At 41.6% G+C, this 26,328-nt stretch overlaps 1 protein-coding gene and 1 pseudogene across 2 annotated transcripts in view; one reads left to right on the top strand and one right to left on the bottom strand.

Annotated features, from left to right (window-relative positions):
* Positions 1 to 26,328, bottom strand: part of B3GNTL1 (UDP-GlcNAc:betaGal beta-1,3-N-acetylglucosaminyltransferase like 1) — a 228,675-nt gene that overhangs the window by 88,326 nt on the left and 114,021 nt on the right. The gene's annotated exons all lie outside the window — the stretch shown is intronic.
* LOC136642437 (5S ribosomal RNA) lies at positions 17,295 to 17,411 on the top strand (annotated as a pseudogene).

The following is a 26,328-nucleotide window of genomic DNA, read 5'->3' on the forward strand; positions in this document are numbered from 1 at the left end:
CAGTTTTGTTTTTGTTTTTGAGCATTAACATAAAATCTTTTTTCACCTACACTGTCATTTCCATTTTCCTTTTCCCACCCAATTATATACCTGGGCAACTACACATGATTGTTTTTCCCCAGTGTATGCATATTACAAGTGTTTTAAAAAACACTGCTGGTAACAGGGACACCAATGGCTTCATGGAAAAGGTGGCTTTCAAGGGGGAATTTGAAGGAAGCAAGAGACAATGGATGCTGGAATGGACTTGAATGGACTTCCAGTCATAAGAGTCAATGCTTTTTTTACTGAACAGCAGAAAACATTTGGAGGCTGAAGATGCTGAAGTCTGATGGTGCCACAAGTTTGATGATGCCACCAGGAGTGAGACTTCTGGCTGACCCTTTCACTCTGAGGGTCTGACAAGGTCTAAAATGTTATAAGGCTGCTTCAGATCACAACATATTTGGATGAATTTTCACTTAAAATTTAACTATGGTGTCTAACACAATCAGCATTAACATGAAGAAAAGAATGAAGTTAAAAGAAGTGCATTAAAATCATGATGCTAACAGGAATGGAAATAATAGAGACTGGCTGCAACTAACCAATGAGACCACCAAAATAATATCAGAAGTAGCATTTTCTTGAGGTGAATGTGAATAAGTTAGAAAGAATGTAAGAAAGGGGAGCCCAACACCTACCTTAAAGAGGGACAGCAGAAGTTAAATTCAAGATATATATTTATTCAATTGATTTCAATACATGGTATATTGTTGAGAGAAGCTATAAATGAGCACAGTCTTAAGGATATATATAGGATTGAATTTACCACTAATTGTTCTTACACAAAACTCACTATATAGATAAAAAAATCTTGCCTAATTCCAGTTCATTGAGGTCTGCACAGGAAATGGTCCAAATATGTTGTTTCTATTGTAAACAGCCAGCACAACAAATTTAGAATACTGTATATATACTGTATGTCAGTGTTTTTCAAACTGCAGTTTGGAACTCACTAGGTAGGTTGCAAGCCAATTTCAGGTGGGTCCCCATTCATTTCAATATTTTATTTTTCATATATTAGACTGGTATGTGTCTGCATTTGGGGAAATATTACAGATCTGTACTTTTAACTGGCTACTATGCAAAGGCGTAGCTAGCAAGGGGTGGGGGGTTGTCCACCCTAGGTACCAGCCTGGGGGGGGGTGACACCACAAGTTACGAAAATTGCTAACTTTGCAGTGGTTAGGAATAATACCATCATGCTATACACTGTTGAATGCAGAATTTACAACAGAATGTAATGCAAGATAACAAGAGTGAAATAGCTCCTTTCTATCAAAAGTTATGGCCGAAAAAAAAATGCATGGAGCCCTAAGGAAAGTGAAACAGCCATATTGCGTGTTTACTCATGAGTAGGCAAACTTGCCTTAGTCCATTGGAAAGGGCAGGCTGAGAGGAATCCAATGACACAAAATGGTCTCTATCAGATGAATGCAGCCCAAAAAAAACACCCTAGAAGGAAGTTCCTCCCTATAAGCTGATGAATGTATTAAGCCCTATGGAAAGCAAAACTACGCATTTACTCAAGAGTAAGCAACTGTGTCTTGCCTCTTGGTCAGCTCAGGCAAAGGGGAATGGGTGGCCACCAGAATGGTCCCAATCTGATAGAACTGGAGCTCAATAAATGCTCTGGAAGGCAGCCCCCCAAGAATAAAGGATTATCCCAAGAATAAAGGATTCAGCTGGTAAGGTGAATGTTTTCTATCTTAGACTTGTAAAGCCAGGTGGGTCCTGATAGTGATATGCTTGAAATATAAGAACTTAAATTGAACTGGGAATTGGGTTCAATTTCAATTGGCTTCAATTTCAGGGCTGAAAATCTCACTGTTTTTTTTGTGAGTGAGTGTTATTACAGGTGGGCTACAGAGAAAATTCACTTGATGGATCAGGGCTGGCTTCCCCGTATTTAATTATTTGTTTTTCTTTAATTTATTTATAATTATTTATTTTAATTTGCTTAATAATTTCACTTCCAGTCATGACATCACTTGAAAAATTAATTAATTATGTTGTATGGGGTGACAAAAATTTATGGGCCCCAGGTGTCAAATGACCTAGCTACACCACTGCTACTATGTATAGGCTTTTAACAATGATAGAAAATGGGACTTACTCCTGGGTAAGTGTGGGTACGATTCCAGTCTAGGATTGTTAAAAACTTTTCCTGCTTGATGATGTCACTTCCAGTCATTACATTACTTCTGGTGGGTCCTGACAGATACTCATTCTAAAAAGTGGTTCCCGATGCTTTATTTTTATTATACATGCTTGCTACTAGCCTTGGATTGGCGACAAGAAGTGCAAGATACAAATGTTTTAAAGTGAACAAATAAAATGTAGATTTTAAAAAGTCATGCTTAACCTTATCTGTCTATCTGATGAGAGGTTGCTTCAGCTAGCCTCATTGCTCTATACCAGGGGTCTCCAAACCCCGGCCCAGGGGCCAGATGCGGCCTGTGGAGAGCCTTTATCCGGCCCACGGCCAGCCTCTGATCCCCTGAGAGCCCAGTTTGGCCCAGATGACCAAACACAACTGGAGTTGTGCTTGTGGGGTGCAGGAATGGGGGTCCATTTAAGTGTGTGCTTTATTTCTTGGGCTGTGTTGGTGCTTGGAGGAATCCTGGACATTTAAGTCCATTCATTTATTCATTATTCCATCTAAGATCTATTTAAATTTTATATTTAATTTTTTTCCAGCCCTTGACACTTGTGCCAGATATTTGATGTGGCCCTTTGGCCAAAAAGTTTAGAGACCCCTGCTCTATACTTTCTCACCTATGTGCTTTCAACTTCTGCGTCCATGTAACGTCTCTTGCTTCCATATTGGGATTTTCTGCCTCGATATTCTGACAGCTTCCTTGTATCGAACTTTTTAAAAACCACAAGAGCCTCCACTTTCCTTGGCTTTAACTAACTGGTGTCCTCCTCTTTTCCATTCTCTGCTCATATTTTGCGTTGCGTTTTGCTTGCAAACGTGTAGTCATAGCTTAGTCTTTAATGTATTAATTTTTTTTACCACATGCAGCATTCTTTAAATGCTTAATAAATCATCAAGAACTTCTTTCTATTTAAACAAGACTTGGTTTTTAAATCCAGCCTCTTTAAAGGGAAAAGTGATTCTTTGAGCTGGGAATAAAGAACAGAGCCTAGAGCTTTAGTTTTAAATCCATGCTAAACAAAAATGAGTGAAGACAAGTAACTGGTTGAAAATGCATTTGCTGTCCACACATGATTAGACAGTTTGCCTGTTTTCCATTTTCGCCAAAATAAATCCAATTCTTTGCAAGGCTACACATTTTTATTACATCACATGCAAAGTATTAAGCTGCATTGGAGTCTGCAAAGCTGCATAAGAATATACAGTAACTTTCCTTTATAGAGCTCATAATGTAACAAGCCTGTGAACTGTGCTCATAAAATCTACAGATTCAGTACATTCTAACAGAGGTTACGGTTCCCCTGCTGATAAAACCTTCATGGGAATAAACAGAAAGGTTGCTCTACAAACTCGTTTCATAATATAAGGACATACTGTTCTCAAAAACTACCACACAAAGTATGTGATGACTCAAACTATTTGAATTGGTTTACCCATATGTCAGATTTAAAAAGCAAATGCTCAGGTGAGCATTTTAGAACATATGGGTTCTGGCTGGTCACTCTGCCAGAGATGGTTAGTTGATATGTTTTCAATAGCTTTGATTGGTGAGGACAACAATCCTATATTAGGTGTTTTACAAAGTAACAGTTAGTTGCATTGTTGGGCCTTATGGTGTGATTTAAAACCCAATTAAAACCCATTTAACCCAATTCCCTTCAATCCAAGCAAATTACCCTTCTTATCATGCATTCAATAATCACAATGGGCAGCTCTGCATGAGACACCAACCACAGACCATTTAACATGTGGGAAACAAGCATGGGTGGATATGTCTCTTCCCTTCAGCCTGCTGGCACATAATAATGTGGGAGGACATTTTGGACAAATGACTTGTACGTGCACTAGTATTTAATTCATATACTGAGAAGTTCTGACAAATAGCCATCCTCCCAGTGCAGAATGAGGGGCTGTGAGGTGGCAGGGGTGAGGTGGGGAGATGTGCATATTCACACTCCTGCCTCAATTGTTTAAAAGGGGAAAGTGTCAAATGGAGTATCACCCAGACAGACCATGGTAAGAAAGGAGTACCACTTTCTTTTCAGAGAAAAACTACAAGTTACAAACAAATATGCTTGGAACAAAACATTACTTTGGGGAAGGGTGAGGCTATAGTTGAAGGGGCACTTAACTTTTTTCCTGCCTGCCTGGCATTTCCCTGCTTCAAACCCCTTCCCACTTCTTTCCTTGCAAACCTGTGTGTGCAAATGGTACTATAAACTATATCACACAGGATAGCATTTGGCTCTAACAGCAATTTACTTTTGTTTTATTAAGTGCACAATGCAAGGAAAAAATAACCAGAATTTAAAACATTTAATTCCTTAGTTCCCAAATCCAAATGGTGCCACTCAATTCTGGAAAAGTGCCACCCCAGTTATGTTACTCTTAGGCAAAACACAGTCAATGGGAGCTAGCATTTCCTTGTGTGGTTAAATGTCACTTGTTCCTAAAGAATAAGGCACTGTTTTTTCTCTTTTCCCCAAACTAGAACTTTACTATTTGCTTCTTAGAAACTCTGCAAAATCCTTGATTGTCTCAGACAACAAGCTTTCTCCCATAACTAGCTGACTGTTTTGAAGAGGGTGATTTCTCGTTTCCCCAAAATAGAAAGTGATGTTGTACTACATTCAATCCCTTTTTCGGGAAATCCTTTGTATATAACCATTGCATTATGTTAGAAGCTCAAGCTTCTCCCCTTGTTTATCTTGGTGGCTTGGATTTCAATCCAAGTAACTCAAACAATCAAAGTTCTAAAACTGCAAATACTGCTTCCATGAAGTTTCAATTGCAGAGAAGAGGAATTATCAGGATTTCATCCAATTATGACACCACTTTGACCAAGAAAAAGCTTGCCTCCATAATCTTGTAAAGGCAAAACAAGCTTGTAAGGCAAAAACTTTGCTTTAAATTTTTAACTTCAACAATGATATACAGTATATTAAAAGTAGATTAAAAAGAAGAAGAAAACAGGAGATGATTGATCTGTACATAACTTTATTAAACTGTTTCCATATACCTCAAACATACCTTATACAACCACCATCTCAATCTTGACAGTTTTGATACCAATAAAGACTTTTTTAGATGCTTAAAAATATGCTAAACACCTCTTAGTGGGGCATTTGAGCTACACAGAGAGATTATTGTGCAGTAGGCAAAGCCCCAACTGGCTAGTTCATTTGTTTATTTTTCAGTTAAGTAAAAGAAATGTGCACTGCAGCACTGGGTGGGTAACCACACAAAGCTAAAGGATACAAAAACAAAAGAAAAGAACATAAAAGTAAGGAAACGGCATTGCAGTCCTGCAAAGAGGGTGGTTTGGCTTGTTGGTTTGACACCTTTCTGGAAGGTTGAAACAGCTAAATATAATTGCTCCATTCTATCACTGCAGAGGTGCCACAATTTTTATTTTTGAGTAAGTATAGCTTTTGTTTTTATTTTCAGTATATTTAAAAGTACTCTAATGGAGCTATTTCAATCCACTTGCGACAGACAGGCTTATGCCAGCAAAGCATCACAGCCCTGCCAGTAATTTCTCTCCACCAGCAGAATATTATCAGGCCAAGAAGCAGATACAGTAAAAGTGCGATGTACAGAGACTAGTCAGGATCTTGCATTGACTGAGAGCTTGTCAGTGCCCATTTGTGACAGTGCAACATAAAACAAGTAGCATGTGTTAATACAGCTCTACTAAATTCAATGAACATACATAACCAGCACCCTATCTCCTTCCTTCTGCTCCTACAGCTGCAATAGATAGAATTCCAGTTTACCCAACCACCAAATATAGCACATTGCCAGGTTCTATAAAGCCTGCGGGTCAAGGAAGGAAAGAAGGGGCGAAAGGAAATTATGTAAGTTTCTGGGAGAAACCTGTCACTAAGCAAATGGAGGATTTAGGGTGCAGGGAAGGAAGCAAACTTGGAGGATCCACTCCAAAGAAAGAAGAAAGAAACGTGCCTGTGGTTCACACCACAGCTAGGCTGGAGAGTGGGTCTCTGTAACCCAAATTAAGGGCTACCAGCAGGCTGTAAAATCACTTCATCCAGTTGCTGTGGGTGAGCTTGTCTGTTCCACCAAATCAAATGGTAGTCACAAGCACTTGGCATGTTGTCAGTTTGACCACATACAAGACAGATAATGGTAGTAGGGCGTTTGCGGGTCTACTGCAAGGACACAGCAACAACCAAGTTTATCATTTCATATCTGCAGAACTGAATGCAATGCACTGCAGGAGCAGCCTGACAAGGGTGCCCAGATGGACAAAATCTCCTGAGTAAAAGGGGTGGGATTAAGGTGGAAAGAGGGCTGCGGAGAAAGCCCCCAAATCTAGGCAGTGGCCTTGATCAAGAAGGGAAGCAGATCTAGAGAGCCAGAGCTGCTTTCCTGGAGAGAAGCTGCATGTTGGGAGTTGTCTCACAAAAGTTAGCTATCAGCACACAGGCACTGCTGTGGAATTGCATTCAAGAGAGATAGAAGGGGAGAAATGGTGGAAAGAAAAAGGGGAGGGGGGTGACCAATCCTGAATGGCAGCTGGTACAGTGGTCCTTGGATAGCTTCAAGATCACTTGAATGGCTGGAGTGGGGTTGGCTTCACACAGTATCAGCAAGTTAAAAGTACAACAGCCCTACAGCAAAGAAGGATGGATGAAAAGAATGAATATGACGGCCTGGTGATCCAGGTTTTTATAGACCTTTCATTCATAGAAGCCTTATGGGATGCTTTGCGGAATCATCAAGGGACTTTTCTAAGTTAGGTGATTGCCCCCTAGTGAGTGGTGCTTTTGTCTTTATGCCTGGCTGAGGGTGTGGTAGCTAGATTCAGAGGTCTGTTGGTTCATTAACAAGCCTCTGACTCAATTTAACCAGTGGGTTGGTGATGACCTAGAGCACGTCCCTCCAAACCCAGGCCTGTGGGCTAGATCCATGGTTTGGAAAAATCCTTCCGCCCATGAGCGGCACACTATGGCTCTTTTTCACCCCAGATCAAGACAACAAGACGCTCTGGGCAGTTGCATCCGCCTGGAAATCCAAGCACAATGCCCACTGGGGCATTGCACCATAGATGCGATTGTCCTGAGCATCGCATCGTTCCAATCTGGGGCAAAAGAGTTGTGGTGCACCAGAATGTAAGTGCTGGTTGTGGTGGGGAAGGCATTCCAGGTGCATAGCAGTCTCCAATTTGGAGAGTATTGACCTAGAATTGGAACACTTCCTTAGTTTTACTAAAATTTGTCTTTTTCCCCCAGGAGTCAGGAGAAGCTCTTAAGAGGTAGCTATGGCCACAACGTAAAATTGGCTGCTTCAACAGGGTGCAGTACCTCATTTGAATTTGGAGCTGGCAAAGCTCCATCAAAGTCTGAACAAATAGGTGCGTGGGGAGGGGGTACTGTTCCATTAGTAAAAAATGTGGCCTTCCTCTTGGCCTGTGGATCTGAGGCCTCAGCATCATTCCAAGAAATAATTACATTGCCAGTCTGGATCATGCTCCTCTACATACCGAATCAATTTCACATACGCATATACTTGCATGTGTTTCCTATGTATACCATAAAAAGGTTAACAGATAAAAGACTAACAGCATATGAGGGCTGTATGTTGGTTTGCAAGCAGGGAGGCTGCAGTAAAAGGAAACTGCCTTAATTGTAGTTTGGTACAGATATAATGCTTAATTATGGTTTATAAACATCAAATCTGGTTTTTGGCCAATCCTTAGCTACAGAAGAGAAAAAATGGAGAAATGAATTACAAAGAGTGCAGATTATTTTTAAAAAAATGCAGCAGTATATTCTGTTTCGAGCCAACTCATTTTGACACTGCTGTAAAAAATATTGAACCAATATCACAAAGGTTCCCACCAACTGTTTTGGTAAATAGTACAGGTGGAGCCTTTTTATGCACATGGGTTCCGTTCCCTGGCCCACTGCAATTAAGGGGAAAAAAGGGTTGTGCTAAATCACACACGGAAATGACATGTTTTATACAAATTGCACCGAGTTACGCAAATATGCTACAGCCTGACACTTAATCACCTCCCCCTCAGCTCCCCTGCCTCAGCTTCATACTCAGCTCTCCTGGTTGCCAGCTGTCCCTGCTTCTTTCACAGGTGGGATGCTTTGTTTTTAAGAGTCCAGTCCTATGCATTTCTACTCAGAAGTAAGCCCCATTGTAGTCAAGAAAGTGTGGAAAGGATTGTAACCTGAGAGCTGTCCTATGCCTGCCTACTCAAAAGTAAGTTCCATTCTAGTCAATGGGGCTTACTCCCAGCAAAATGTGGAGAACATTGTAGCCTGAAAGCCCAGTCCTATGCCTGCCTACTCAGAAGTAAGTCCCATTCTAGTCAATGGGGCTTACTCCCAGGAAAGTGTGGATCGCATTGTAGCCTAAATCTCATGCTTTGGCTTGCTGGGAAGACTTGCTTGCTGAGCTGTTTTGTAGGCTGGAGCAGGAGAGCCTGCATCTGAAGGGGGGAGAATTAAGAAACACCCCCTGGTTGTTTTTTAAAGCAATTCCCTCTGTTACTGCTGTCTGTGTGTGTGTGTGTGTGTATAGAGAGAGAGAGCGCGTGTGCGCGCGCACTCCACCTTGCTGCACATGCTCTGGCTACAGAGGTTTTCTACCCCCCTCCCCTCTTCAGCCTCTTTGATGGCTCAGGGGTTCCAGGATTCTTACTGTTCCTTCACATGGAAACCTCTTCCATGGCTCCAGGGCTATTTCCCTGCCTGTGCCAGGCAGAGCTGTTTTGCAGTGTTTGGGCTGCCTTGAAACCAGCACAGGGCAAAGGTGTGTGCTATGTTAAATTCCCCCCACCCAATTTGAGTTTAGATAAATCAGCAGATAAAAAAATCAGTGGATAAATAGGTTGCATCTGTATTATGCATGGAAGTGGCACCCTTAGCTATGCTCAAGGCATTCAACCTCATACTCAGATGGTACCTAATCATTTGGAGAGCTATATGATCACTTGGAGAGCATCTAGCTGCATGGTAAGACCAACATTACCACACAGCTTGCCAACATTAAGGTACATGAGAAGAAAGGGAGCTTATCAACTAGAAATGATATTTCTAAAACACAAAATCATACAGTATTTTATTGTATGGAAACTTTATTGGCATAAAACAGTGTCAACATCCCTAGCTAAAGATACAAAAAAAGATTCAAACAACTTTAGCAGTTATGCAAATAACACAGGCCAACACATTTTGTTTCCTTAAACGTTACACCAATTCCTAGGTATATTTGGGGTGCTGATTCCAAAAATGGCATACCTTTTGCCCTATTACGTCTAGTTTTGGACACATGGCATAGCCTCATTAGTGAATGGTTCAAGCAGCGTCCTCATGAGAAAGCCTACACCATGGCTTCCTCATGAGGAAGCTGCTTGAACCATTCACTAATGAGGTTATACTATATCTCCAAAACTAGACCTGATAGGGCAAAACGGAAGGCAGATACAACGCCACCATAGAATTTCTGTGGGTTAAATTACCAGGCCTGAGGAGCGATGTAATACTGGGGGCGTACTATCATCCTCCAGACCAGAAACCGGAAGGGGACCTTGAAATGAGGAAACAGATCAGGGAGGTGACAAGGAGGGACAGGGTTGTAATCATGGGGGACTTCAATTATCCTCATATAGACTGGGTCATTTTGTGTTCTGGTCACGTAAAGGAGACTAGATTCCTTGACATGCTAAATGACTGTGCCTTAGAGCAGCTAGGCATGGAGCCCACCAGAGGACAGGTGACTATGGGCATGGAGCCCACAGAGAACAGGATTTAATACTGTGCGGTACTCAGGACCTGGTTAGAGATGTCAATGTTATGTAGCCGTTGGGGAACAGTGATCATGCTGTGATCTGTTTTGACATGCACGTCAGGGGAAGAATACCGGGCAAATCTCTCACAAAAACCCTTGACTTCCGAAGAGTGGACTTCCCTCAAATGAGGAGGCTGGTCAGAAGGAGGTTGAAAGGGAAGGTAAAAAGAGTCCAATCTCTCCAGAGTGCATGGAGGCTGCTTAAAACAACAGTAATAGAGGCCCAGCAGAGGTGTATACTGCAAAGAAAGAAGGGTTCCACTAAATCCAGGAGGGTGCCCGCATGGCTAACCAGCCAAGTTAGAGAGGCTGTGAAGGGCAAGGAAGCTTCCTTCCGTAAATGGAAGTCTTGCCCTAATGAGGAGAATAAAAAGGAACATAAACTGTGGCAAAAGAAATATAAGAAGGTGATACGGGAGGCCAAGCGAGACTATAAGGAACGCATGGCCAGCAACATTAAGGGGAATAATAAAAGCTTCTTCAAATAGGTTAGAAGCAGGAAACCCGCCAGAGAAGCAGTTGGCCCTCTGGATGGTGAGGGAGGGAAAGGGGAGATAAAAGGAAACTTAGAAATGACAGAGAAATTAAATGAGTTAATAAAATGAATTAAACCGGCAGGAGGTCTGGTCTGGAGGGTAGAGCCTCCATTAGCCCGAAGATAACATCAGAAGGTCACCAGTTCGAGGACACCGGCAGCTCCCTGAAAGGCTGAGAATGGTGAGATCTTGAAGCAGCTGACAAGCCAAGCTGAGTGATTCCACCTGCTCTTGGTGTGAGCAAGAAGCGTCTTGGCTGCCCTCCATGTGAGAGATGGACCTGCTTGTCAGCGTGCGTGGGAGAACTGGAGGCCAGAAGTGAGACCAAACCAGGAAGATCCATTCTGAAATGTTGTTGGTTCTTGAAAGAGAGAACCTCTATGATTGCCCAAACAGCCTCTCCTGACCAAGGAATTAAGTCAAATAGATGTTTCAGACCTCATTGATAAATTAAAGATCAATAAGTCACCAGGCCCAGATGCCATCCACCCAAGAGTTATTAAGGAATTAATGAAATTGCTGATCTCTTGACTAAAATATGCAACTTGTCCCTCAAAATAGCCACAGTGCTAGAGGACTGTAGGATAGCAAATGTCATACCAATCTTTAAAAAGGGAAGGGGGGGGGGGAACCCAGGAAACTATAGGCCAGTCAGCCTAACATCTATACCAGGTAAGATGGTGGAATGCCTCATCAAAGATAGAATCTCAAAACACATAGACGAACAGGCCTTGCTGTGGGAGAATCCGCATGGCTTCTGTAAGGGTAAGTCTTGCCTCAAAACCTTTTAGAATTCTTTAAAAAGGTCAACAGGCATGTGGATGCGGGAGAACCCATGGGCATTATATATCTGGACTTTCAGAAGGCGTTCAACACGGTCCCTCACCAAAGGCTACTGAAAAAACTCCACAGTCAGGAAATTAGAAGGCAGGTTCTCTCATGGACTGGGAACTGGTTGAAGACCAGGAAACAGAGAGTGGGTGTCAATGGGCAATTTTCACAATGGAGAGAGGTGAAAAGCGAAGTGCCCCAAGGATCTGTCCTGGGACCGGTGCTTTTCTACCTCTTGATAAATGACCTGGAGACAGGGTGGCTAAGTTTGCAGACAACATCAAACTTTTCCGAGTGGTGAAGACCAGAAGTGATTGTGAGGAGCTCCAGAAGGATCTCTCCAAACTGGCAGAATGGGCAGCAAAATGGCAGATGCATTTCAATGTAAGTAAGTGTAAAGTCATCCACATTGGGGCAAAAAATCAAAACTTCACATATAAGCTAATAGGTTCTGAGCTGTCTGTGACAGATCAGGAGAGAGATCTTGGGGTAGTGGTAGACAGGACGATGAAAGTGTCGACCCAACATGTGGCGGCAGTGAAGAAGGCCAATTCTATGCTTGGGATCATTAGAAAAGGTATTGAGAACAAAACAGCTAATATTATAATGCAGTCGTACAAATCTATGGTAAGGCCAAACCTGGAGTATTGTGTCCAGTTCTGGTCACCACATCTCAAAAAGGATATAGTGGAAATAGAAAAGGTGCAAAAGAGAGTGACTAAAATGATTACTGGGCTGGGGCACCTTCCTTATGAGGAAAGGCTATGGCGTTTGAGCCTTTTCAGCCTAGGAAAGAGATGCCTGAGGGGGGACATGATTGAGACACACAAAATTATGCATGGGAAGGATAAAGTGGATAGTGAGATGCTCTTTACACTCTCACATAACACCAGAACCAGGGGACATCCACTAAAATTGAGTGTTGGGAGGATTAGGACAAACAAAAGAAAATATTTCTTTACTCAGCGTGTGGTTGGTCTGTGGAACTCCTTGCCGCAGGATGTGGTGACGGCATCTGGCCTGGATGCCTTCAAAAGGGGATTGGACAAGTTTCTGGAGGAAAAATCCATCATGGGTTACAAGCCATGATGTGTATGTGCAACCTCCTGATTTTAGAAATGGGTTATGTCAGAATGCCAATGCAAGGGAGGGCACCAGGATGCAGGTCTCTCGTTATCTGGTGTGCTCCCTGGGGCATTTGGTGGGCCGCTGTGAGATACAGGAAGCTGGAGTAGATGGGCCTATAGCCTGATCCAGTGGGGCTGTTCTTATGTTTCTTATGCCAATTTTGTAATCGGCACCCCAAATTCATATCAAACCACCATAAAGTTTGGGAAAAACTTCTGACCCTCAATTTTGTAGGCCTTCATAATTAGACCAGACATATATACTTTCCAAGGCTACTCATCCACAGCACAGTCAGCATTGGGTACTATAGTATAGTGGGGGGTTTACAGAAGAAAAGATACTCAAAGATTCTGGTCAGCTCAAGAAGTAGTAACTTATTAATATGATATGGCCATAATGGAGGCAAATTTAATTTTCCCTGCTTAACAACTGAAATTGCTTCTTCTTTAAATAGAAGAATTGCTCAGTTTTATTTTTTATAAATACACCATGATTCTGCATGAGGTTATGGTTCTTTTTTCCTTTCTAAAAAACTTTCTAAACATGAATTAATACAGATAGTATTTGAGACAAAAGATTTTAAATATTTGACCTTCATTATTATTTCAGGAAAAGTGAAGCAGGTTTTTGCTTTAAAGTCTTCCTGGTGTCTACGTAACAGATGCCAAGGTGCTACAGGGAGGGAAATTTGCATATCCTGGTGAACACTTTAAAATAATCATTCGTAGTGCAAGAGAGCTGAAAGTAAAAAAGGAAGCCCTTTAAACAACGTAGGACATGTAAAAAAAAAATTCCCACTTCCTTCCATACAGGCAGTATAATAAGCAATAGTCAAGTGGAAACATTTTATACTTCTTTAGTTTATGTTTCAAAGCAGCTCTATATTGAATATCATAGAGAAAAGGCAATGAGAGGAAACCAAGCGTTTCAACAAAGGGATTTTTTGTCCATGGGGAGAGGGCATAATCTGTGCCAAGAACACTCTGATCTGTTACAGCAGCTTGTTCTGCAATAGGGCAAGAGGTGAAGCTTTACAAGTCTTTAACCATGCCTCTGAATGAACAGGAAATAAATATAAAGTGCCCATTAGTTTGCAATGGCCTAAGAAAAGCCAGGGCTGAGGAGTAAAAAGCCCATCAACATTCCCTTGTGTCAACCGCCTTAATAACCTTCAGTGGGTTTACTCTCACAGGATTAGCTTTCCAGCTTCATTCACTATTGTTTGCTCAGAAGCATGGCTGAAAAATTTCTTTTTGTTTACTTGCTCCACCAAAAAAGAAATGCTCCTGGCATTAATAGCTTGAAGATAGCATCTACTACAGAAGGATACAGGCCTCCAGTCTTCAAATCACTAGCAGTGTTTATTCCTGCTTTCAGTACTATTTGTCCTTAGGATTCCCTATCACTGCATTTGTAAATAATTCTAACCATTGATCAGATGAGCATGCTGACAACATTAACCAGCTCTTAATATCCTGAGACCTGACAGAAGATGAAAGCCAGGTGTTTATCAAGAGAAGGCTAACAAATTAGCTTAGACCCTAATGCTTCCAGTCCAATCCAACTGGATTTTAGGTGCTTTTATTTTTAAAACTCATATAGGCTAATTATTTAAGCTCAGAATGGGATCATGAAGTAACATGGCTATAGGACTGTGAGATGCTTTCCACTTAGGTATGAAAGCACAAGTTCAAACACTCCACATGAAGCTACTTTATAATGAGTCCCATCAGCAGCCCATCTAGCCCATTTCTAACAGGTAGCAGTTTGCTCCATGATCTTAGGCAGGGGTCCATTTGCCAAACTTGATATGCGAGATCCTTTAATGGAACATGCCAGAGATTCAGCTTGGGATCTTTTATATACAAGGCATGTGCTCAGTTATTGAACTAAGAGCCTTCCCAAACATGGCATCCTCACACACACCACCCCCACCCCCAAAATACCCTAAGAAAAAATGACCACAGTAATGATTTCAGCAAAACACGGCCTTCTCTAAGTTTGCAACAATTGCTGAAGGATCAGGAGAGAGAAGGTAAACCAGGGAAGTCACATAGCAGACCCCCAGAATGAAACTATTACATTTGGCAACTTTTTCCATATGTAGGTAACCATAATTAGTAATTACGGTATGACAAAAGAAAACTTCAGTCAATCACTGAAAATAATTAGAAGTTCTTTAAAGCAGGCCAATGTTATAGTATATAGTCATCTTTTATTGCACTAAATGGACAAAAACCCAGTTTCCAAGCAAGGAGAAGTGGGTTGTACTAGCTGTCGTCCTTTGCATATTCATGGCATATTTTTAATATGGAAAATCTGAGATTGTCTCAGAAAGTTGTCCTTTCTTTTAGATTTTTACAGAAACATACTTATTTTGATGTCATGTATGCATCATCTCAGTTCACAGATTTGTATTTATGGCTTCTGTTGTTATGATGGGACAACGGGAACCAAAGTCAGTCATACAGTCAGTAAATCAGCTCTCTAGGGACCTAAGTTCCTCAGAAAATTAAAGCCTGTGGGAGCTCATACGTGAGGAACATAAATTCAAAACTTTAATTTTGGATTTTATTAGAACACTTTAGAATACTCAAATATCAAAGCAATTTACAAAAAGACGAGATCAAGAGAATCAACACATTAGTGCAAAAAATTACATAATTAGTGCAAAATCTATAAATACCATGTTTTCCCGAAAATAAGACACTGTCATATTTTTTTTTTTTTTGGCTCAAGAAAACACACTAGGTCTTATTTTCAGAAGTCAGTCCCTTTACAGTTAATGGGACTTACTCCCTGGAAGGTGTGGAGAGGGTGTCCCCTTAGCGCCCAGGAGGATGCCTGCCTGCCTGCCTACTCAGAAGTCAGTCCCTTTATAGTTAATGGGACTTACTCCCTGGAAAGTGTGGAGAGTCTCAGAGTCTGGTAGGCAGGGTTGCCTCGCTTGCTGCTTCCCACCACAGCTCCTCCTCAGTGTCCTCTGCCCAAAGTAGCACAGCAGGCGCTTTCTAGGTGGCACACGTGGGAGTGCAGTGTTCCTGGTCACATTGTACACCTACGCCCCCCCCACCCGAGGACCCCTTCCGCCCCCCCTGCCCTGGCCCTGATCACAAGTAGGTCTTATTTTTGGGGTAGGTCTTATTTTCGGGGTAGGTCTTATTTTCGGGGAAACAGGGTACTAAAACACCCATAACTATAAATAATTACACAGTTGGGAAGGCATTGCCAAATACCTTCTTAGCTTTTAGAGCTGCTTACATCTCTCTGGGGAGTTCCACAATAGTTGAGCCACCACTGAAAAGACCCTGACTTTTGTGGCCACCAACTGGATCTCTGTCTATGGCAAGCCAGAGACCACGGTCTCTGACGCCAATCTCAGGGGCTAGACAGGCTGATATGATAGGCGATTTCATCTGGCATTTGGCTGCTGAGTGAATATCAACCCTCAATGCCTTTGAAATGCTGCTGTGACTGCCTCCCTAGACTTACTTGTTCACCAATGATAATTGTTAGTTTTTGCCCTGTTTTGGTGACATCCCACTATGTAATGTTAAAATTAATTTCTTTAATGCCTTATTTGATGTTTTCTACCTGTTGGGATACTTTTTACTTGATAATAAAGCTTTGTGAGCTGCCTTGGGCATTGATTTTGGCATGGGAAAGGCAGGATAGAAATCTCTTAAACAAGCAAGCAAGCAAGCAATGTCTTGAGTTCTACAGCAAACTCCTATGGATCTTTACAGAAGTCAATCCCAATGTTCTGTCATATACACTTTGGATATCATGCTTTAAGCTGTATCCTTACAATGCAACCTTATTAAATAAAATACTTAACATTTACAGAGCACTTTCTAAGTGTGCAAAGTTCTAACATGTATTATTCAGCTATTGTCCTTCCACTAACCCTGTAAGGGCGCAATCCTAACCCCTTATTTCTAGCACTGACATAAGGACAATGCAGCTCTGAGGTAAGGGAACAAACATTCCCTTACTTTGAGGAGGCCTCCGTGAATGACACCCAACTGCAGGATGCAGCACATGTCCCATTGGCACCACTATGCCAGTGCTGGAAAGCACTGACATAAGGGGTTAGGATTGTGCCCTAAAGTGAATTAAGCGTTGCTATCCCCATACTACACTGAGGCTGAAAGTGAGTGCCTTTTCCAAGGTCAGCAAGTTCACAGTAGAAATGAGATTCTACCTGGGAAGGCCAGATTTGCAGCTCAGCCACTCTGTAAAGAGCAGTAGACACTACAGCAGAGGTGCCCAAATCCCGGCCCTGGGGCTACATGCGGCCCTCGAGGCCTCTCAATGTGGCCCTCAGGAAGCCCCAAGTCTCCAGTGAGCCTCTGGCCCTCTGGAGATTTGTTGAAACCCGCACTGGCCCAACACAACTGCTCACAGCAAGAGGGCGACTGTTTGACCTCTCACATGAGCTGTGGGATGAGGGCTCCCTCAACTTCTCGCTGTTTCACGTCTGTGATGCAGTAGTGGCAGCAAAGGAAAGGCCAGCCTTGCTTTGTGCAGGGCCTTTTATAGGCCTTGAGCTATTGCAAGAACTTCATTCATTCATATAAGTTCGTCTTTAATATATTCATTTATGTAAACTTATGCAAATTTATTCAAATTTTAAATGTAAATTAATTCTTTTTTTCCCCAGCCCCTGACACAGTGTCAGAGAACTGATGTGGCCCTCCTGCCAAAAACTTTGGACACTCTTGCACTACAGCATGGTGCTTAGTGAGAAATCAGATAACAACTACAGTACTTTTCACAACTGTTACCCTGCACATGCCTGATCTCATCTGATCTCAGAAGTTAAGCAGGGTTAGGCCTGGTGAATACTTGGATGGGAGACTGCCTGGGAATACCAGGTGCTGTAGGCTTATACCATAGTCTCTCGAGACTGAAGGTTGCCAACCCACAGTAGTTTTCATGAAATATCACAGCTGATTGAACTTAATCTTCCATGAACTGAGTATTTTACAAATATACACAGAAACAAGCTGTGCATGGTGGTGGTGGGGGGAAGAGAGCATGCATATTCTCTTATCATACAGCTTGGCCTCAATGTCACGTACTGCTAGGTACTCATTACTAAAGGATTAATACCAGGGCTTCTGCACTCATTCTGTTTAACGTTTGGAAAGACAGTAGTTAATGAAATTTATATTAAACAAAATTGTCACATTATGCTCTTCTTTAACAGTAAATTATAACTTAATTTCAGCGATTCTGGGTGCACTGTGTAGCCTGAAAGGAAAAAGACAATGCATTTTAAGAGGTTGCACCGATCTTTTTAGCAGTGTCCGCCTCAATCCCTGAGACTGCAGATCAGTTAGAATCAGTGAATTATAAAACAAGGTTTATTTTAAGTTCTCATTGAAAAGGCAAGATTGCCAAACTTCCCTGAAGGACCTCCATCAAATTGCAAAAGCAATCCTGGTGCCTTCTGGTCTATCAGTATCAGAAAGTTGCTGTTATACTGTGCTGAAAGTGCCTCTCTGGAAAGGAAGAAGCATAGGACAAACAGCACATATTTATAGGTAATGAGGATATTTTTCCAATTGGCTCTAGCTTGAATAAGTTATTCATAAATTCTTAATGCAGGGTAGAAAGTAGATGAGAACCATTTTTCCTTTTTCTGCATTTCTTGGGCAGGTCTCTCACTAAGCTTTGTTGGTATTTTTGTATTTATTTCTTCAGTTATGAACATGCATAGCCCTATCCTTACCAATTCAGAGTCAGGCAATACTGAACTGCCCAACACTGATACTACCAGTCAGCACAACAGAACAAGCCAAGTGGAGGCAGTGACAGTTCCTCTTTCAAACCCTTGAAGTAGCTTCAGACTATAAAATAAGGGATTCACTGTAGGAGCCAGCAGAATTGTCTGAAAACGGACTGGCCCTCACCCTTTTCACATTCTTTTATGAATCCTTGGATTAGGGCAGACAGCATTTATTTATATAATCTTAAAATGTCAGTTTTTAAAGCACATGGGGCAGATATTGTGCATTTTGCCAAAGCTCAGAAAGTTTTGTCTCTTTTGATTATGAAATGTGTTGTAAGCTGAAGAACACAGCAAATTTATGAGCTCTTTTTGGAAGAAGGAAGGTAGAACATATCTGAATATGATGCCAAAAGATATTGGAACTATTTTGGTATTCATTAATTATTTTTGTAGAAAAAATTTATTGTATAATATATGAGGTACATGTAAGTTAACAAAACTTTTTCTCATTCTCGACAATTTCAGAGCCTTGGAGCCTTCTGCCTTTCCCTAGGATATGTTCAGTCCTATATCATTTCTTCTTACTCTTGTTTCTACTCCAGAATCCTCTCCAACCTATTTGTAGCCTCTTCTAAACATGCCATGACCAAATAAAATGCCTCACCTCAGGTTTACCTTATGAATGGATAGCCAAACCACCTGAGAACAAACTAGTGCCAAGCAGTGTAGAACAATGCCACAGAAGAACAATGCCCTTTCCCTCCTCTCCCCTCCCTTCCAGCAAATGAGTTTCTATTAAAGCTCATTCAGATGTCATATTCCTAGTTGCTGCTAAATGTGATGCCTCAGAAGAATAAGAAAGTACAAGCAGTATTTAATGAAACCAAAACAACAAGCCCTTCTGATCTCAATAGCCACTATTGAGTCACCAGAATCAGATCATATGAAGCATGAGTTCATCCAATCATTCCAGAGCAAAATAAACTCTTTTGTTCCTATGGCTACTTCCTATGGGTAATTTCTAATGGCTAACTCAATCATACATTCTCTGTCACATAACTTTATCCCAAACTATACAAATATAACTGATTGTTCTAACCCAGCGGTGTCCAAACTTTTTGGCAGGAGGGCCACATCATCTCTCTGACAATGTGTCAGGGGCCAAGAAAAAAAGAATTTGCATTTCAAATTTGAATAAATTTACATAAATGAATATATTAGAGGTGGAACTTATATGAAAGAATGAAGGTCTTGCAATAGCTCAAGGCCTATAAAAGGCCTTGCACAAAGTAAGGCCAGCCTTTCCTTTGCTGCTGCATCACAGATGTGAAACAGCAAGCAGTGGAGGGAGGCCTCGTCCCACAGCTCATGCGAGAGGTTGAACAGTTGGCCGTCACGCTGAGAGCAGTTGCATGCAGGGCTCCAGCAAATCTCCAGAGGGCTCATTGGAGACTGGGGGCTCCTAGAGGGCCGGATTGGAAGTCCTCAAGTGGCCCCAGAGTTGGGATTTGGGCACCCCTGCTCTAACCCAAAATTAAATTTAAGGTCCAATCCTATGGTTGCCTGTGGAGAGCCAAAAACTAACGGAATAGGGTGCACAGGCTGATTTCACCACAAACAGTAAAATGACTGCAGTCTTATACATATGACAGTCTCTAGCATGAAACTCTGCTAATTCATATCAGATAATCATGCAGTAAAAAAGGTATAAACCTTTTTTACCTTTAAAAGGTATAAAAAAAGGTATAACCCCTGGGGGCTAGGGATAAGAATAGGCCCTCAGTTTGGCTGTACTTGTCGTAAGAGGTTACTAAACAGCCACCGGGTAGATGGGACTCGTTAGACTGGGAAGGCAGCTCATCTGAGAGAAGGAAAACTCTGATCCCAAACCTCCACTGCCTTGTGGCTATATCCAGTTATGGAAAAGGCTTCAGGAGTTAACCTCGAGGCAAAATCCGGAGCCGGAGTCCCTGAGGCAGTTCCTGGCTGAACACAGTCACGTTCTGGCAACTACTGTGACGCCGCTGAAACCAACCGTACTGGCTTCTGCCTTTCCATTGGATCATTTTAGCGACATGGAGGGGGGGATTTGCTGCATGGGTAACAGTCTATCCTCCATATTTGCTTTACCCAGGCTTTGCACACTGGAGAGGACACTGTTCCAGAACCACTATTCAGAGCACAATACCATAGTCTTCCAAGACTGAAGGATGCCAACACACAAAAAAGGTATTGTGAAACAATGAATACCACTGGAACTACCAGGAACTGTGAAATGCTGAACAAGTGGTTAATAACATTTATCCATATTAACAGAAATTAGATTTTCTTGGACAGAAATTCTGAATTGTCCTTGAAAGATGCTGCAGAACACTATTGATTCTTACAACTGCTACATTTCTATACAATCACCACAAAAATACCTGGTATACACATGGTTTAAGTTGCACAGATGATTATCATGTGCAAAAGGAGTGTACACACATGTCGTCAAAAATGAAAAGAAATGCTACCCCTTGTTTATATCAGTCATGATTACTGATATACAGGTGATATTCTAGTTCACATACTACATCCTACATGCTCACCTAGGGAAGAACAGATTTGAGTCTGGACAGGGCTGGTATCAGGGTTCAACATCAGTGGACAGCTGTCAAGGGCCTCGGGCCTTCACTGACCCTATGGATCCCTGAGTCTACCTCTCTGTCCATATATGGTGATAACAGATGGACTCTCTCATATGGTGCCTTCATATGGGGATGACAGGTGAACTCTCTCAGAGTCTACTTAGATGGTAGGGGGTTCATTGAGGGAGGTTGGCAAGGGACCTCCAGATACCTGGAGTCATTCCCAAGTTTAGGGTTCATCATGTAAAAGCTGCGGCGGTGTGTGAATTAGTCTTAGCCCTCAAGCATATTATCAAATCACATATTTACTTGTAAATAAAATGTTCTGCACTGCACATAGATTTAAAAATTACACAGATCCTATCTACAGGCTTACAGGCAGACATAACACAAATGAAAACGGAACAGGGAGAGGGATACCCAAGCAAGTGCCTTACTATGCTCCAGGGTGTAGTAACACAAAGGTTGGGAACCACTCACCAAGTGGAATGGATAATCAAGGACGAGTGCTGGGAGGTGAGGAACCAAATTGCAGCTTGATCCAGCTGAGCTGATAAAGTGGATTGTACTGTCTCATCTCTCCCTTTGCTGCTGTAATTTGTAAATCTTGCATACAGAATTAGAGATTTTATATTTCAACATACAGTATTTACACGTCTTGGTTTTTAATAAATATTAAAACACCTTTCCAGTTGCTCTTGGTTTTTTATAGATGCAACAGTCAGAATCACACATCATCTACCAATGCCTATAAAGTTTTTCAGTATCAGCATTTAAAGAAATCATTGAAGATCAAAATGTCAACATCTTTAAAATCACCACCTGGGGAGGAATGGCCCTTGGTTTAAAATATCCAATTTTGTTTCACATCTGTCAGCAGCGATGCAAATAATTTAACAGCCACCGCTTACAGACAACCCGCAAGATTTTGTGCCCTGTGTCTGAAAGACACACCAAGAGAGCTTAAGTCCACAAACAATCCTTACTGAACTGGCTTGACTTCTTAGCCCACCCAAGAAAGTAAACAGATCTACTTTTGTTGATTTCAAACTCAACCAGATATTTAAGACTGAAAGATAGGGAAGAGCTATAAAATGTGGAAGACTTGTTCTGTCTCACTGGTTCTCTTTCCACCAGGAAAACTTACACAGATTTAGTACTACATTCAGAGTACAATGATTATGTATACTCATTTACAATCGCTTGCACTAGCCCCAAATAATGCACAAACTATAATGGATGTAGAACCCAACTTTATGTAGTTATGTACCCCATGTGGTGGCACAGTGCTCTTTCATCATATTTAAACAAAATTTTACCATTGTGATCCTCTGTACCCCCTTCCCCCTGTGTATACATAAATTTCTTTTAAAAAAATTATATCCCACATTAAGAACTAGAATCCTGTGGCACCCCACATTTTAAATGAGAGGGCACTGAACAAGGGGCCCCCACCATCACCATGTGGGACCTGTCAGCCAAAAAGGAGCAAAACCACCACAAAACCCTAGTTTGGACAGTTGTCCCAGGAGGACGCCATGATTAATGGTATCAAAAGCCACTGAGAGATACAGAAGGACCAGCAGGGAAGCATTTCCTCTGTCTAGTCCTTGGTGAAAATCATCCAACAGAGCAACCAAGATTGCGGTTACTGGAGCTAGATGGTTTGATTCTGTTGAACTGCTGCTTTGGCAACTGCACTGGCTGCCCATTCATTTCTGGTCCCAATACAAGGTGCTGGTATTGACCTTTAAAGCCCTTCACTCAAGAAGAAGCATCCATGATGAACTCCATTAAAATTTCTATTCAAAGATGCAAAGTTTGCTGCAAACTGTATTAGGATGAATACTTTCCATCAGGAAAAACTTCCAGCTGAAACCAGCAACACTGAAAGGGGATCACCTCTTGCATTTGGAAGATTAATGCATTAAAATCCTTTCTAAATATAGTAGAAGTGTGGGAAAGATTTTATGTCTGTTGGAAATCAGTTATGAATGTCAAGCAATGGTACTTTTCAGAAGCAAAAAAGACGTGCTTTTTTTGGCCACAACACAAATGTTAAGATGTAAAACACATGCATCTAAAGAGGCACATGTACAACCCCACATAGGTATATTGCACATGATTCTACTCCACTGCTGGTCCACTGGAACTGACATTCTAACCCTTGAAAAGCATGTATCTTGAGGAAACACAAGGGTCTAGAACAGGGGTGTCCAAAGTTTTTGGCAAGAGGGCCACATCGTCTCTCTGACACTGTCGGGGGGGAAAAAGAATTAATTTACATTCAAATTTGAATAAATTTACATAAGTTTACATAAATGAATATATTACAGATGAACTTACATGAATGAATGAATGGTCTTGCAATAGCTCAAGGCCTATAAAAGGCCTTGCACAAAGCAATGCTGGCCTTTCCTTTGCTGCCGCTACTGCATCACAGATGTGAAACAACAAGCAGTGGAGAAAGCCCTCGTCCCACAGCTCATGTGAGAGGTCAAACAGTCACCCTCACACTGCGAGTGGTTGCGTCGGGCCAGTGTGGGCTCCAACAAATCTCAATGAGCCAGAGGCTCATTGGAGACTGGGGGCTCCCTGAGGGCCTCATTGAGAGGCCTCGAGGGCCGCAAGTGGCCCCAGGGCCAGGGTTTGGGCACCCCTGGTCTAGAATATCTAACATCCAATTTCTCTACAACCTAACTGGAACTATACCTTGGGTTGTTTGCCCAGTTTTAGCAACTAAATTATTTTATTTTAATGTACTTTCACTAGTTATACTACAATTCTGCAATCATTTGCCTCATACAAAAATAAACATGATTGTGTTGAAACCTAGGAAGTGAATATCTAGGCTTCATTTATATTTAAAGCAGTTGAAATTTCATTTGCATTATTAATTCATGTAGATGAGGCTTAGAACTGGGTGACAATACAACAAGCAGAGCTGTCAACATGCTAACAACTCAGAGATGTCAACTCAAGGTATTGGTCTACTTAGTCTACTTAGTTTCATCCATTTATTCACAGTAATTACATGAGGCTAGCTAGAACAGGCTCTAGAAGTGCATCAAGCAGAGCTTTCAGAAATATTAGCCTATAGTGCACAAAACCACATCATTCCCTTAGTCTGAACATTGCTCAACCAGCTTTCTGGATGTTCAAGAATGCTTGGCTCTCTTTTCAAGAGAGGTACTTATAAACTTTAATGCCATGAACAATTAGAACTTATCCATATGTACCCTTTGAACTAAATAATTAACGCAATTCATGTTTCCCTACCCTCACCTCCAATACTGGATTTGAATAGTTGGAACCAAGTTTACTTTCTGTGCATTAGCTTTAACCTGGACTGTTGGAGCACAACTTTATGACAGAAAAGGTTCCATAGCCCCAAGACTTCTTTCCTTGTGCCAGATTGTGCTTAGGCTGAAAGTTGCTGCCCTTAAACCAACCTGCACTCCAACCATGATACACTGTTTCGAAAATAAACCAATTCCAGGACTCATAATACTGTCATCCCATGGGTATCCATGGATTAGGTATTCATGGATCCATGATTCCCTGCAGGCCCTGTACCCTATCACCTCTGCATGAAGGGGAAACATTTCTTGCTTTGAACAAATGCTATAGGCTCAAAGCTTATAACAAGCAGATCAGGCAAGCAGCCTGCAGCCTAGAAGAGACACTGCTTCCTGCTTCCTCTAAGTGTTCCTTCTAGGCTGCAGGCTGCTTGCCCGTTTCACTTGCTGTAAGTTTTGTGCTTATAGCATTTGTTTATTAAAGCAAGAAACATTTTCCCTTCCTGTGAAGGTCAAACATAAACAAAAGTAATGGGATGTGGGAAATGCAGAGATAGTGGAGAGATTGGGTTCCCCCTTATCTGTGGTTTCTAGTATCCATGGAGGGCCAGGAATGTATCCCCCACAGATACCTGGGGATACCTGTATATGTAAAATAACTGTATCACAACTTAGAGACAGAGCTCCCCTGCTAGAAAAGGAGGGGCTAAAACCAATAAGGGTATCTATTGGATTATTCCTCCTACTTTGGCACTGCAGCATATGGTTCTTAAAGGGTGGGGGAGAGAAAAGTATCATTCACATTAATTAGCTGAAGTAATCACAAAACCACTACAAAAAGCAAACACATGTGGCACATACATTTCTGAATGTGCCGATGATCTGGATTGTGCACAGAACCATGAGCTACTTCAAACATGCAATTGTTCTAAGTTCTTTATATGCTGTGTTGTGTCAGCAACATGTCAGCAACGATATGACAGGGCCCAGATCTACTGCATAGTTTCAGCACTGCAAATGGATTTCACATGTATAGCAAAGCATAGAGTTAACAAACCAGGCCTCAAGGCAGTGCTTCATGGGCCCATTCTCACACGCAATAAAGCCAAGCTGTGATGGTCCTAAATTCTGGAACTGAGCAAGTCTAAAAACAAACTAGCTAAGAAAAGCCAGGTTAGTTATAAATCAAGCTAATTTCTCTTCCAAAATTCCATTCATAATCTGTCTGATTCAGTACCAGGTATATCAAATATTCCCTGACTTCAGTATCCCTTCTTTCTCAAGACATTTAACTTGCATGGGGAACAAGCAACAAAAGAAGCTTAGGACTTTAGAAGGTCTAACATTAAAATTACCACTGCTTTCTGCAGCATTTCCAGGCATGCTCAGGATAGTTACGGCTTACAAATTATAAGTCCTTCTTATTTAATAAATGACAAATATTGAGACACCCCCAATGTTGTGCGTGGTTTTTCTCAATAATCATCAAAATCAGCAGATTAAATGCCAAACATAAAGATATACTCCAAGCTCATTGAAGGAGAAGTGGGATACAAATCTGAGAAGTAAAGAAAAACAAGACATGGCTTTGGATCTTTGGTTTACACCTTTTTTCCTTTCTTTGAAGGTTACACTCTCCCCTTCGTCACTGTGGAACCACACTTAACTCCTCATGCATTTTAAAAAGCCAGTAAATATAAGCAGAACTCTTGCTCTTATTAAACTTTTCTCCTTGTATCTGTTGCATACAGCCAGATAAGTGCTGGTATAAAAACAGCATTAAATTTACAGTGAATACAATGGTTCTGAAACAAATTTTACAGGTTTTAAATACTGCATAAAGCATGGATGGGAAAGAATGTGACCTTGTTTCATTTGCAGAAAACTAGAGTCTGAAAAACAGTTTGATGCTCCTTTTTCTAATGGCAATAACACATTCCTGAAAGTCTGAACAAAATCTTTGTGTCTCACCTTCAGCAAGCAACTATGTATTGGCAACCTTCAGTCTCGAAAGACTATGGTATCGCACTCTGAAAGGTGGTTCTGGAACAGCGTCTAGTGTGGCTGAAAAGGCCAATCCGGGAGTGACAATCCCTTCCACACCGGGAGCAAGTGCAGTCTGTCCCTGGTCTGTCTCCCTGGC

This window comes from Tiliqua scincoides, chromosome 2, assembly GCF_035046505.1.
Source record: "Tiliqua scincoides isolate rTilSci1 chromosome 2, rTilSci1.hap2, whole genome shotgun sequence".
In the NCBI taxonomy this organism is placed as follows: domain Eukaryota; kingdom Metazoa; phylum Chordata; class Lepidosauria; order Squamata; family Scincidae; genus Tiliqua; species Tiliqua scincoides.